Raw genomic sequence first — 13619 nt, forward strand, 5'->3', positions numbered from 1 at the left:
GGACTATATTAACGATGTCTTTAATACATTTTCTGGGCCAGCAAGTTATAATGTCTTAGAAGCCTATGGAAGAGTGATCCTGCTCTCAGATTTAATAAAAAATATCTTAATTTGTATTCCGAAGATGAACGAAAGTCTTACGGGGTTGGAACAACATGAGGGTGAGTAATTACTGACATAATTTTCATTTTTGGGTGAACTAACCCTTTACGTTTGTTTTTGTAGAATTTCATTTTGTATTAATTGTATATTAATTTTAATCAATGTTTCATCAACCAATTGTCTGTATTTAATAAATAAGAAGTAAATATAGCAGGCAATATAATCAGGACATGGAGGCGCCGGCGCGTGAACTGGAGCTTGTCTCATAAATGAACCGAAACTCAGCACATAAGCTACTTGCCTCACAGACCTGAGAAATATATCTATAGAAAATGGCATTTTCGTTTTTTGGCTGAAAATATGAACCGAAAATATATGCCACCCCTCAGTGTTCAGCGCTCAGGTTTCACTAGCCATTATTACTGCGCCATGTGACGCTCTGCTCAATATTCCACTCTATGCATGTGCGCTCAGCTCAGTTGCTCACGGACCATGTGAACGCTCCACTCATGTACCGCTCATGCTCATCGGAAAAGCAAAGTCTGTTCTGTTTGTGTGCCCTACTGTGCTGTAACATGGTGTGATATAGCCGTTGCTGGGCAACGCTGGTAAAATGATGCTGCCCTCTCGTTTACTGATCGGCTCCACGCTACGCTCTGCTCACATGCTCTGATAATAGGTATGCTCTGCTCTGATAATAATTTGGATGGTTGGTCAAAAAATAAATCTGTTGCATAGAACTGAATAAAGACTAATATAGTATAAAGAGTAATATATTGATTATTTAATATTAATAAATTTTCCGTCCAATTTTAGTGTCATTTTCAATAATAGTGTTGTTATTTTATGTTATTGGCTTGTATTTTTTAAATTCAGTATCATTAAAACGATTGAATTTCATTAAAAAGTCTAATATTAATACAGCTATACAAAAAAGCTAATTTAAAATAAGAAATAATATATATATTTAAAAAGCATTTTCGGTTTCAGCCCAGAATTTTAATTTCGGTGCATCCCTACTCCCTTTCGGATTGCATTGTACAAACTGACAAGCAACAATGTAAAGGACAGAGAAGAATTACAAAATGTGGACTAGCTAAAAAAATAAGAAAAAACAGCATTCTCATTAGTCAACCATCTGGACCATCCCTAGTTTATTCTTCTTTTGTCTGGCTTTTAAGCACAGTCCCTGATTCATAGATGCTATCACCTCCCCAGATTATTTAGCATTACTGTCAAGGCAACCGCCATTTAGTGATGCATATGCAAACCTTAACCTTTGTGCCTGAGCTGTTGCGGCTCGATCTAAATCACACTTGATTACTGCCTTTTTTATCCGCCTGCTTCCTGTCTGATGTAAGATCCTCCAAACAATAGAGAAGGTGTTTGGCTTATCTAGCAGGTGCATCAACAGTTGTTAACGAACACCCCCCTCATTACCTTATTGTGACTGATGGGGGAGGGGAAGAGTCTGTCGGAGCCTCCATCTTTCTTTAGGAAACAGCCTTCCATACTCCACTGAACTGTCACTTTGGTGTGTAGGAGTAAACTAACTAACTGCTCTTTGAAAGGAAACCGTGACATCTGTTTCCTTTTAGCTAGGTAGTATTGTGAAGATTGCCCAAAATGTTTTGTGTGCTCAAGTATATGAAGTTTCAATTTCGTTGGCAGACTTTCTGAAGAAAGGGTGTTTTCTTTTCACACATTCTCAGTGTGAATCTAGGTCCCCTGCTTACCACTGTACCGCAAACAACAACCTGTTTCCGTTCACTAGATAAAAACAAATGAAAAGGCTACTAGTGTGTATTGATTAAAGTTATCAGTGGAAAGCAGATGTTGATATTAAGGGTCTGTCGGTTGAAGATTTCACTCTGGTGTGTTCGGTAAAGTATTGGACGCGGTATTGTTGGTTTAAACAAAGGTCTCGGCTTAAAAGCTTAGAATGAGAGAATAATTGCTCACCTGAGCTAAACCCGAGAATACGAGTTGCCACGGTGATCTGTTCCACAAAAAGGTGATTCAACACCACGACATAATGTTACCAAGTTAATCCCACAGTTTGCATGATAACCTATTGTAATCTTCTCTCTAACTGTCATTGATAGTAACCTGTTGTTTTGAATAATGCTATTGGCATTATCTGCTCTGACAATAGTTGACCTGAAAAAGAAAACTGTCTGTAGTGTGAGTAGTAGGGTTGTCACGATTCCTTTTTTGGTGTCTCACGGTACTATAACAGCTAAAGTATCACAAAACCTGAATTAATTGTGTGAATGTATCATGCATATTACTTTTATGTTGTATTAATTATTTATAGTTTGCACAAATATGTATTATTATTACAACTACACTGAATTATTATTTTATATAGTGTAGTTCTGAATGCATTTCATGCATGTAATGTGTTTTAATTTGTTTTGTAATTAAATAATTAGGAACTCTTGTGGACTATTGATTTAAAAAATCTGGTGTTTGCTAGTATTTTGAATAATGTCTTTAGAATTGAATATAATATGAATTTTGGGAATAATTAAGTGAAAAAAAATTATTCCTCTGAATAATAATAATTATAAGGTAATTGCGAGTTTATATCTCATAATTCTGACATTTTTCTCTCAGAATTGTAAGTTTATATCCTGCAATTCTGACTTTGTGAGATAAAAGGCTTCAGTTGGCTTCAGAACTGCAAGATGTAAACTCCCACTTGTGAGGGGAAAAAAGTCCGAACTGTGAGATAAAAGGTCGTAATTATTTTTTAAATGTTTTTATTCCGTGGTGGAAACAAGCTTCCATAATTACACAGCATTGCTTTGTTAAGCTAAAATATAAAGTTTACTTCAATAGCAAATTACGAGTAAGAGTTTTACAATTACAAATGATCTCAAACCTCTCTGAAGCCCATCACACTCATCACGGGAAGTTCTTTCACTTTTATATTCCACATGCACTATTACTATTTTTGGCTTGAATAGAGATGCATCAGATGAATATTTTTAGTAGTTACTTTGGTGGTTTTGGTGTAAATGTTTTTGCCTTAAGATTAGGGCTGCACTATTGTGCTGCTTGTCAGTGAAGTACGGCGCTGTGATCAGTAGTAAATGCTGCTCCATCTGCGCAGAAACTCCAAATGTGCCCCGCTGCAGAAGTACACAACACGTCATTCCAGGAAATCCCTCTATGGGCATCAAACTATCGCTGTCGCTTTTGTTGGACAAGAGGTTCATAAATGCTTTTCATATTTGGAAAGATGTTTGATGCGCATTGCTTTTTGAAATGCACGTTATAAACGACTCAAACTCGCAGTGATTGCTAAGACAGATCGATTTGGGCGTGATTTAGGGTTAATTGCGATTAATCGTACAGCCCTATTTAAGATGCTGTAAAATTAAAAGGAGTTATTTGAATTCCCACCTTGTTTCATTCTGTTGTACTTCATCTCTGCATTGGGCTTAATGCAGTATATTGAGGCTTGGGCATTGCGATACTACTCTGTACAACCCTAATTACACTAATGTCTGCTATAGCACTTATGGCGACACTGAGAATGCAACATGCTTGAGTTCTGTTATTAATTGCAGTCTGACACATTTAATAACAGCGTGGTAAATTGAGCTTGCTGCTTTGAGTAGTGCATGTTTCGTCCTAATGCAACAGGCTGTATACATTTTAAAACTGTGTAAGTATTATGTGGTAGTTAAAGTATCGATTGCTCAGAATGAGTTATGTAAATGTTTCCAGTGAATTGGATTTTCCACAAACATTTTCACATTTTATATGAATTGGCAATGCAATCGAACCGATTACAAACTGAATTAATTCCCGAGTTGGTTTTTAACACATTTTGGCCATCCCTTTTCTCTCAGATCAGGCGTTATTTGGCCTAACACTGTAACGACACCTGCTACTTTGCTTAGCAAGCGCATGCCAATAATCTGAGCTAATTGGAATGTAGGCTGCTCTGGAAAACAGATAGACGCAGCAGGTGCAACAGCACAAAGAAGTCTCAGAAACCCACGAGACATGGACTGGGAGCAGGCTGCCCGAAGGAAGTAGTTTCCACCCATCTCTGTTCAAGCTTAAACTTCGTAGACAAGAGACCACTGAAACCCGCCAATAGCTGTAACTTAACAGCCATGTCAATACATGCGTTTCATTGCTTGGCTGTGGAAACTAACACATGTGCCCTTGAAAAGTTACAGCACACTCAGGGTGAGCCCAAGATGGTGATTCATGAATGCAGAAATTAATTCCAGACACAGGCATAATCTGCACCTGGGAAAACTGCCCTGGATTTTTTTTTTTTTTTTTTTTTACTTTTAGGCCTGATTTAGCTGTGGGTATGTGGCAGGGCAAGTTTTCAATCATATTTCAGACACCATGATTTGGTGAGGTGACGGCGAATTTTCTTGATGATGAAATGGACCTTTGTATAAATGCTCAAAGTGCTAAAAAATGCATGCTTATAATTTGTTTATTCTCTTGGCAAAACCATTTGACAAGGCAATAAACAATTTCAGTTTACCTTAAGGTTTATATCTTAGTCCTTTAATAATAATTGGGAATGTGATTTGAAGGATGAATGTAGGTTGAAAGTCAAAAGCAATGTAGGGCAAAACAATGGTTTTTTATTTCAACTCGACAGTGGTGGAACCTGTTTCACCTCTTTGTTGTAGGCTTAGGTAGGCACTTACCTTAATGTTTAAAATGTATATCAGGGTTTTTTCTGGGTCAAAAATGTTCTTCAGTGGTGGTGGATGAACACAGTCATTCACACACACACAGTGCCCTACTCATGTGACCTGCGAGCCCAGTACTGACAATAAATCCAAAATAAATGCAAATAAACATTGTAATATAAACTAATACTATTAATTGGTGAAAAAAATTAAATAAATCACTGTCACTGAGTGACTGATTTGAAGAGTTCAAATTAAACTGAACAACAGAGTAACCTGACATAAAAAAAGTGACAGGTATATTATTTTGCATTTACACTCCAAGACTTAATTCACAGATCATTTTACATACAGTATGAGATTGTTTTGTTTTCCATCCATTGCTATTGTTATCACAGTCAATTGGATTCAGTTGCGCATTTTAAATACGGTTGTCAATTCAGAAACTTTGCAATGTGCAGTTAGCAGCATGAAAAATATATATTACATACAGAAAGCGAGCAAAGATCGCTGCCCTTATAATCACTGGAGCTGTCAATTACAATGTGACGTACACAACGCTGCACTCTTGCATAAACTTCCGTTATAATCAATGAAGCTGCTTTACTGTGCAATTCATCTCTTATTGACATTGTGTTTGTACTTTGTTGGTTATAATGAAAGGATTTGTGAGCACGAAGAACTCGCACTGAACAAAAACTCTGCCGTTTTGAGCAGATTCGGTAACTTAAATCAGATTGGTCATTGTGTTCACACACTCAATTGGCTAAAAAGCTCAATTAAAGGCACAAACATTCATTTTGGTGGCTGCAAAAATATTCATCTACATAGTAATGCTGACAGTTACACGTACATTTGTGATATCCACCTGTTTTAAAGTCAGTCGACATGAGCTTTTAGCCTGTTGTCTAAATATAAAAGGCAGAGTGTGGACGGTTCATTTCCAAGAAGGACATTCCTTCTGGTATTTTTGTCTTGAAAAATGTACGTTTTTCATCACAAAGAAAATTACAGGGAGACATTGAGATTTATTGGACATTTTAAGAAAGTCAATAGACACGCTCATTCAGGCTGTTACCTTACCCTGGAGAGATGGGAAAACAATAGAGAGAGAGACAGAGAGTCTCCCAGCAGAAAAAAGGGGAAAGATCCATCTAAACTAGCAGTTGCTGCAAAGTCCACAAACATGCTTTCATTGACCTCAGACAGGTTGGTTTAATTGAAGCGTACATTGCAGGTGAAGTCCAGATGCTTGACAAATTCTGCTTCATTCAACCTTTTCTGTAATGTTATTGCAGGTGCTGAAACACTTGGGTTGGATCCTTAAAAAGCGTTTGCCTTGCGGAAATAGAGCTGATAGTGTGGTGAGTATAAATGCATATTGGTGCTAAGATGGCTTTCTTTCTCCTTAAGGAAAATGGAAACACTTTTTTAGCTGCACTCTGTTTTTTAAAAGGACATGGAAAAAGTTACAGGTGTTTCAGAGACTGTTTTTGAGCAGGAAAATTCAGAACAGACTGTTCTCTACTACTGTTCTAGGCACCTTGTAACTTGTAACATTTCATGACAGCTTCCTCAACAATGATCAATGCAGTTTAGTGAGAATCCTGGCTCTGTGTGAATGTAAAATTCAAATCAAAGCGTTATACTAGCAAATGGATGGACAGTCAAACTAGACTTCAGATTTAACAAACACTATATACACTACTGTTCATCAGTTGTTGTTTTTTTAGCAATCTTTGATTAACCCTCTGGGGTTTGAGCTGTTTTCTGGGCCCTGGAGGTGTTCTGACATGCTCTGACATTTGTGGTTATTTCTGTTACTTGTGACATTTTCATGGCTAAAGTCTAATTACACTGTATTCAGCACAAACTCTGCTACAATAATATATCAGCAGCATGTATGTAAAAGTTTGTAGTTTTGAGATAATGACATTTATGCGTGGTTTGTGAAAATACAAAAAAAAAATATCACTAAAATAAGGCCATGAAACCCATACTGATTATTTCTTCACAAGACTTTTGAAAATTGTATGGCGTAGCCTAGAATATTTGCTCTAAAACTATGTGAAAATCACCCTGACTGCTCATTCAGATATTTTTACGACGTGTTTTGTGTGAGAAAGCTTTATGCGGGAGGTCATTAATATGTATTGTTTTCACACCTGAGAAAGACAAAGACCCTCCCCTAACGGCCCTATTAGGAGCTATCAGGCCCTGTCATTCTGAGCAACCTTGCACAAAGAATGAGGAGATTTAAAAAAGAATGGCTTTTAAATTGTTTGGATTTATTTACAACACAACATAATCCAAAGATACACAACAAATGACAAAAAAGCACTTATTGAAATGATCCAAAGACAGAGACCTTTGTGCCATTCCTAAAAACATTGTACATACCTTTCATTTCCAAGGTGTTTGATTTTCACTTTACCATGTTCATGTACAGAGACTCATGTGAATTTTGAAGTCAGCAGGACTCAGTGGCATCTGGGCCCTGAAAGAAAAAAAAAAAGTGAACATACTGATATCAAGAGAAAGGCCTGCACGATTTTGGGAATAAATTTTAGATTTTTCTGGTTAAAATTGCTTTTTAAAATTCACAGAATACACACACACACACACACACACACACACACACACACACACACAAATGTTTCCAAAAATATATAATATAATGAACACCAGGTTTGTTGTGCCTTGTAGGCATAGGCTATGCGCAGTGCTGGATAAAATAATAATAACAATAACCTATAGCAGCCTATAAATCTTCCAAAAGATTTCAGTAACAACTAAGCTAGAGAAAAATATATTGATTATCATGTTACTTCAAATGTTTCCATTCGTTATGATGATATGAAATGAGATAATAGTAAAAACATGAAGCCGTTTGGTGCGTTTTGCTTTTCAAACGCGATGGCGATCCAAAATATGATACATTCAAACGCGATCGCGCTCAAATATAAAACATTATGGTTACCATATACATATCTACGTTTGAGCAGATATCCACAAACACAGTAACAGTAAACACGGGTCTAAATATTATAATATTCACCATATATCTAGCAACAGTTCAACTGCAATGTGAAATTTATGCAACAATAACAAACTAATATGTAAGAATTTCTTACCTAACATCTTTCTTGTCTTCAAATCGCGTTCTTCTTCTTCTGAGGTAAATCCAATGTAAGCTCAGGCGCGTCTTTCAAACTCGACGAAAAGCAGAGACTTGTGAAGTGTTTTGTTTTTGAGGTAATGAGCGCGATCGCGTTCCATGTGGAGATTTGCATGTGAATCTCTTTTGCGCTCGTGGGCGTGGTCAAATTAAAAATAATTAGGAAGCGTTTGAGAAGCTGGACATCTTGTTGGTTTTATACAAATTACTTAAACAGAGAATATTTGTTTTCAGTTTGAATCCGATCATTTAAAAGTACACACTTAAATGTTTATAAAGGTATATGGCTCATAAATGTGTGACAAGTATTCGCTGAGTTTTGTTTCAGTTTATAGACGTGCTCAAGAAAAAAAAGTTCACCGCGACGGAGAGGCAGAACGCACACCCTGTTTATTTTCTTTATTTTACAAAAGCACAATGTTTTGATTTGATTGTAAGTGGACACATACAAAAGTAGAAATATCACAGATTCATTTTTTATATTTCTTTTTTCTGTATGACCATAAATGACGGAGTAATTTAAGTTTATAATGCTACAATGTGAAGAAAATCCAGCAAAACGCGCTGGCGCGTTTGCCGACCTCAGAGGGTTAAATAGAAAGTTTAAAAGAACATAGGGGTGTAATGATTCACTAATTTTCTTGATGCATCGATTACAAACCATTTGAATAATCCTATGAATGCACTTTAAAAATGCAGTATCAAATCAATCAAATTGAATCTTACTCTGAACAGTCTCAAATTTAATTGATCTGAATTTTCAAAAATCATTATTGAAACAAATCGAAAACGTATTATTCATGAATCTCGAGTCGCACCCTTAAAAGAACAGCTACTATTTGAAATGGACATTTTTTGTAATTCCTTATTGTCACTTCACTTCATCACTTCATTTCTCCAGTCTATCAATCAATCAATCAATCAATCAATCAATCAATCAATCAATCAATCAAACATGTATTAAGCAATTTAATATTCTTTATTCTCTTCTTAATTTCCTGGCAAAGTGTTCCTCAATTTTTCCCCTTTCATCATCAAAAATGGTTCTAAAAAAATCCGAAGCAGGATCAAGTATTGCTTGTAGCAGAGCAATTTGAAAAGTTAAGCACTCAAATGCTATCTGACTAGGCTAATTATCAGCACTCTTTGAATGCCAAACAATTTTTTTTATTTATTTTCACATACTGCTACTAGTTGTGTGTTGTCATAAAGTCATAAAAATGTTGATACCAGTTAGTTTCTATCATGACTCATTGACCGATACACCACAGATCCAGAAAGCCACGTTTCCCACTAATAACTACACATTGTAGTAGCGTTTATGTGAAGGCAACTATTGTCTTATGCGCAAGACTGTCAGCAGATCATAAACTTAGATGGTGCCTTGGATTTAATTCATAAATGAAACAATCTGCTTTTTATAATGGGCCAAAGGTGACAATTGTATCCCAAGTTGCCTTTGTCGGTCACTGTTGCGATTTGAGAACTAACAAAAGCTTCTTATCGTAATCACTAATGCTAATGCACTCAAATCAGAATAATGAATGAGTCTGTGTGTACTGGCACTCTGGCTATAGTAAGTGATTTTGGCAGGTGGTGATATGATGTAACCCTTCGGAACTGCTCCAGCCAGATCATGTTCCAGCAGACCTTTAGGCAGTGCCTGTCCCACATTCACCAGAAACAGCCCATGCGAAGATTCTACATGTGTAAAAACACACACACCAACAGCAGAATCCGGTCAAAGGGGAGATTCCTCTATAGTTCCCCTATCACTGTAGATAACAACCCCCTCCCTGTTAACCAGGTCTCCACAGACCTTGAATATGTTACTCATTATTCATTTCTGCTGTCTGAGTTGTGGTATAGAGTTCCTGGAAACACTGTCAGTGCACAGTTCACATGCAGATGAATAACTCTTGCATCTGACCAGGGGTGGTTAAATGAATCTGGTACTGATTATTGGCTTTCTCTGAGCTCCAGTGTTGATGACAGTCATTTTTTAGCTCGGTCAGTTATCACTCTCTATCCACTGCGGTTTGTCACATACTGGTTTTCTGGATCTCTGTAGGTAACCATGTGATTCTCTCTCACACACACACCAAAAAAAAAAAACCCACATCCAGCTCATAAGTCACCCCAATATCAAAAGGATAAGTGTGTGAGAGTTTATTTATATATATATATATATATATATATATATATATATATATATATTAAAAAAAAAGACATTTTGGTAACACTTTACAATAAGGTTTTATTTGTTATCATTAGTTAACATACTTAAGTTATTATGAACTTACAGTGAAAATACTTCTAAAGCATTTTTAAATTTTGGTCATTTCAACATTTACTAATACATTTTTGAAATCAAAAGTTGTATCTGTTAAAAATTATGTCTGTTATTTAATGGATCTGAGCTAACATGAACTATGAACAGTTATTTTAATAAAACAAAGATAAATAAATACTGTAACAAATATATTGCTCATTGTTAGTTAATGCATGAACTAATGTTAAATAATGGACCTTCTTGTAAAGTGTTAAAGAAAGGTTTCTTCAGCTCCATATCAGCATATTAGAACGATTTCTGAAGGATCATGTGACACTGAAGACTGGAGTAATGGCTTCAAAAAAATCAGCGTTGCCATTTTTTTTTTCTGTGTGTGTGTGACCTGCCGATAACGATTTTTTGCAGATTCTGATTTTCTTTCAAAGAACTATAATTGACAGCATATGCAAACAAAAATCTACTTTTCTTCAATGCAACATTAAAATAATAAAAAGTAAAAATACTAATAAAATAAGAACAAATAAACAAATTTCAAACAACAGCACAAATAAATGCAATAGAATAAAGAGAGATATGAAATAAACCTGACTACGTTTTTCAGGTGGGTATATAGCAGTGGCTGGCCGTGCATTTCACACCTAGGCCTTCAGTGGTGTCCTACCTGAATTAATTACTTTTAATAGTGTAGCAGCGTACAGACTCTCTATAATTGTTGTGAAATTGCTGCTTTTATTTTGCACCGTTATAAGGTTAATGCAGTGAGTTCAGAAAAGGCCAGGCAGAGAGAAACAAGCGAGTGAGTTTGGCTTGTGCGTTAGTGTTCAGTTGTTCTTGCGTTCTGATTATAAGTTCAGAAACGGAGCCTCGTCAGATGTTACAATAGTATGAATGTTTGAAGAAAAAAAAAAGAAGTTTCAATCATAAATTTACAAGAAAAATTAAGAAGAAAATCATATCCACCACGGAAAAAACGGGGGCAAAAAAACACACATTATACACACTAAAACTACTGATTATTTTTTACACAAAATCCATCCTAATTTCTTTCCTCAAAAAGACTTCAATTACTTGGTTGTACAGGTTATCTGTGCATTTCAGTCCCAACAACCTTTTCTATCGCCATCGAGGCTAATGCTCAAAGTCGAATCTGTCCTGTCGTATTTCTGGCATAAGTTTTAATTCGCTTTAGTGTCTGCTCGACAGAAGCAGTGGACACAGCGACAGTCGCCACATGACGATGTGTACAGCTGACCCATGCTCTCACACAGATTTTTGAACGAAATCAATGAGATCAGTGGGACTTTTGCATTCAAAATCAGTCATGGCATACATTACAGTCAGTTCTGTTTTTACACGGACAGATCGAATATCAGCAAAGTGATTTTCTTTGTCTTTTGTTCTTTGAATAACATGACAGACAGCAGCAGGAATATTAGACTGCTGTCACTTTAAGAGTTTATGCACGGATCCAGTATTCCACATCGTGCGTTATGCTTCTCAACTAATTGGGATGCAAAACTGGCTGCATTTAACTCGCCAAGACGGGCATTTTGACATAATTTTGTGTGTATTTGACTGTTTAAGTGCAGCAAGACACTCATTTTGGTGCTTGCAACTCATAAGCTGCTTGAGACTGAGAGGAGGCTTGTGTGATCCATTTATATAGATCAGTTGTGAATAATAAAAGCACTATTTAACAGGTGTGAATGAGGCGTGTGAGTGAGAGGAAGACGGGTGTGTGTCAGAGAGCGAGAACGCGCAGCTGACGTTATTGCCTGTGCCGCTAGCAACAAAGTGTACCGGCTCGGAATCAGAAAGACTGGCCGGTTACCGGTTTGGCCGATCAATCAGTGCATCTCTAATTGTAATATGTTTTTACTGTGTTTTGATCAAATAAACGTAGCCTTGGTGAGCATAAGAGAGTTTGTTGGGAAACATGGAAAAAAAAAAAAATCTTACAGACTCAGACTTTTGAATATTCGTGTAATGCATAAAGAAAATGAAGTTTTTTCCTTTTTGTGACATGCATTTATATCCGAATTAAGCACATTTTCTGGACAGGTTTTGTGAGCTGCTCCCTTGAGGCTTTGCGTTGTGTTCCTCTTTTCACTTGGCTCATAACACATTTGTCCTTTAACATGCACATTAATGCCTCACCTTTGGTCCAACATGGTGTTGAATTTAGTGATTCAAAAGAAATTCTGTGTAGGCTTTATCTGGCTTACTCATAGTTTACCTCTGTATCTGCAGGCAATCAGGCCATATTTAGTGTCACTCATTAACAGAGGCAAATGAGTTGATTAAACATCCTCAGCACGTGTGTGTCTGTGCTTCAGCACATGAAATTAGCCCTCGGGATCATTCAGTTACAGGTCGGGAACATTGTTTTTCACATAGCTTCAAAAACAACATGCTGATGACTTGTCAGTGACAGTAGATTTACAATAATTGATAGTCACAGTGTGCGTATGTGTAGGTATGCTAATAAGCAACAGAATTATAGATAATTATTATAGATAATTATTCTCACTTTCATTTTTTTCAAGTTTAATCTATTCTAGAAAGGAGCTGGTATCATTTGTAACACATTTCCTTTTAAATGCTTTCTTTTTTTCTATAAACACAAGTCACATTTTGTTGTCTTTTAAAATGACATGCTAAACAGAGTTCTCAGAGGAGGGCAAAAACATTACGCAAACCCCATGGTCCTCCAGCGATCCAGGCAGTTTAGGTCTTGTCCTCATATTACCTAGTCTTGTTGCCCTCTGTCAAGTCCTGGTTTGGAGCAGCACGTCACCTCCCTTCCGAGCGACTCCCACCTGTGCGCCAAAGATAAAATCATTGATATGATAGTCAACATTTCATTACAAAAATGCTGTGAACATCCGCCTCAGACTGAAAAGTGACAGCAACGTTCAGAAGCAATGTCACATGTGCTGATAACCTTCTCTGAAATGTCCTTTCGCTCACAAACTTTACTGTTTTCAAAAGTCGCCATGTGGTGTGTGCTTTAGATTTAACAGTGTCTATGAATCCTTGAAGGATTTCAAATTCTTGTTAATAAAATTGAAGGCGTAAAAAGATCAAATTTTAAGTAAAGATGCAAGCTGCATGTATGCATTTAAATGCCATTATTTAACCTTATTCTACGCTACCTATTCATACCTACATTATTCAAACTTCATTTTGGATGAGAAAATGTTTAATTGTTATAAAAAAAATTAACACCATGATGTAAAAAATGAGTTTTGCTTAAAGTCAAAAGAAAGAAACAAGAAATTATATTTTGCCTACTAAAATTAGTGATGCTTCGAAAACCAATTTTGATGGATGAAATATGACTCTTGACAGCTGTCAATCAGCACTTGCC

General features: G+C 36.4%; 2 protein-coding genes across 4 annotated transcripts in view; one reads left to right on the forward strand and one right to left on the reverse strand.

The window, feature by feature from the left end:
- tbl1xr1a (TBL1X/Y related 1a) overlaps positions 1–13619 on the forward strand; it is a 64940-nt gene that overhangs the window by 36138 nt on the left and 15183 nt on the right. The window contains exons 1-2 of one of the 2 annotated variants that reach the window (XM_084100598.1): positions 1850–2116; positions 6077–6142. The gene's annotated coding sequence lies outside the window, so the exon portion shown is untranslated. Of the gene's footprint in view, positions 1–1849; positions 2117–6076; positions 6143–13619 lie in introns of those variants that run through there. The other variant, XM_084100597.1, reaches the window with a different exon arrangement.
- The window catches only part of LOC311074191 (uncharacterized protein), a 155230-nt gene continuing 148326 nt past the window's right edge, over positions 6716–13619 (reverse strand). The window contains exon 19 of one of the 2 annotated variants that reach the window (XM_084100593.1): positions 6716–7275. The gene's annotated coding sequence lies outside the window, so the exon portion shown is untranslated. Of the gene's footprint in view, positions 7276–12886; positions 13069–13619 lie in introns of those variants that run through there. The other variant, XM_084100592.1, reaches the window with a different exon arrangement.

The sequence above is a fragment of the Abramis brama genome (assembly GCF_963993115.1).
Source record: "Abramis brama genome assembly, chromosome: 23".
NCBI lineage: Eukaryota > Metazoa > Chordata > Actinopteri > Cypriniformes > Leuciscidae > Abramis > Abramis brama.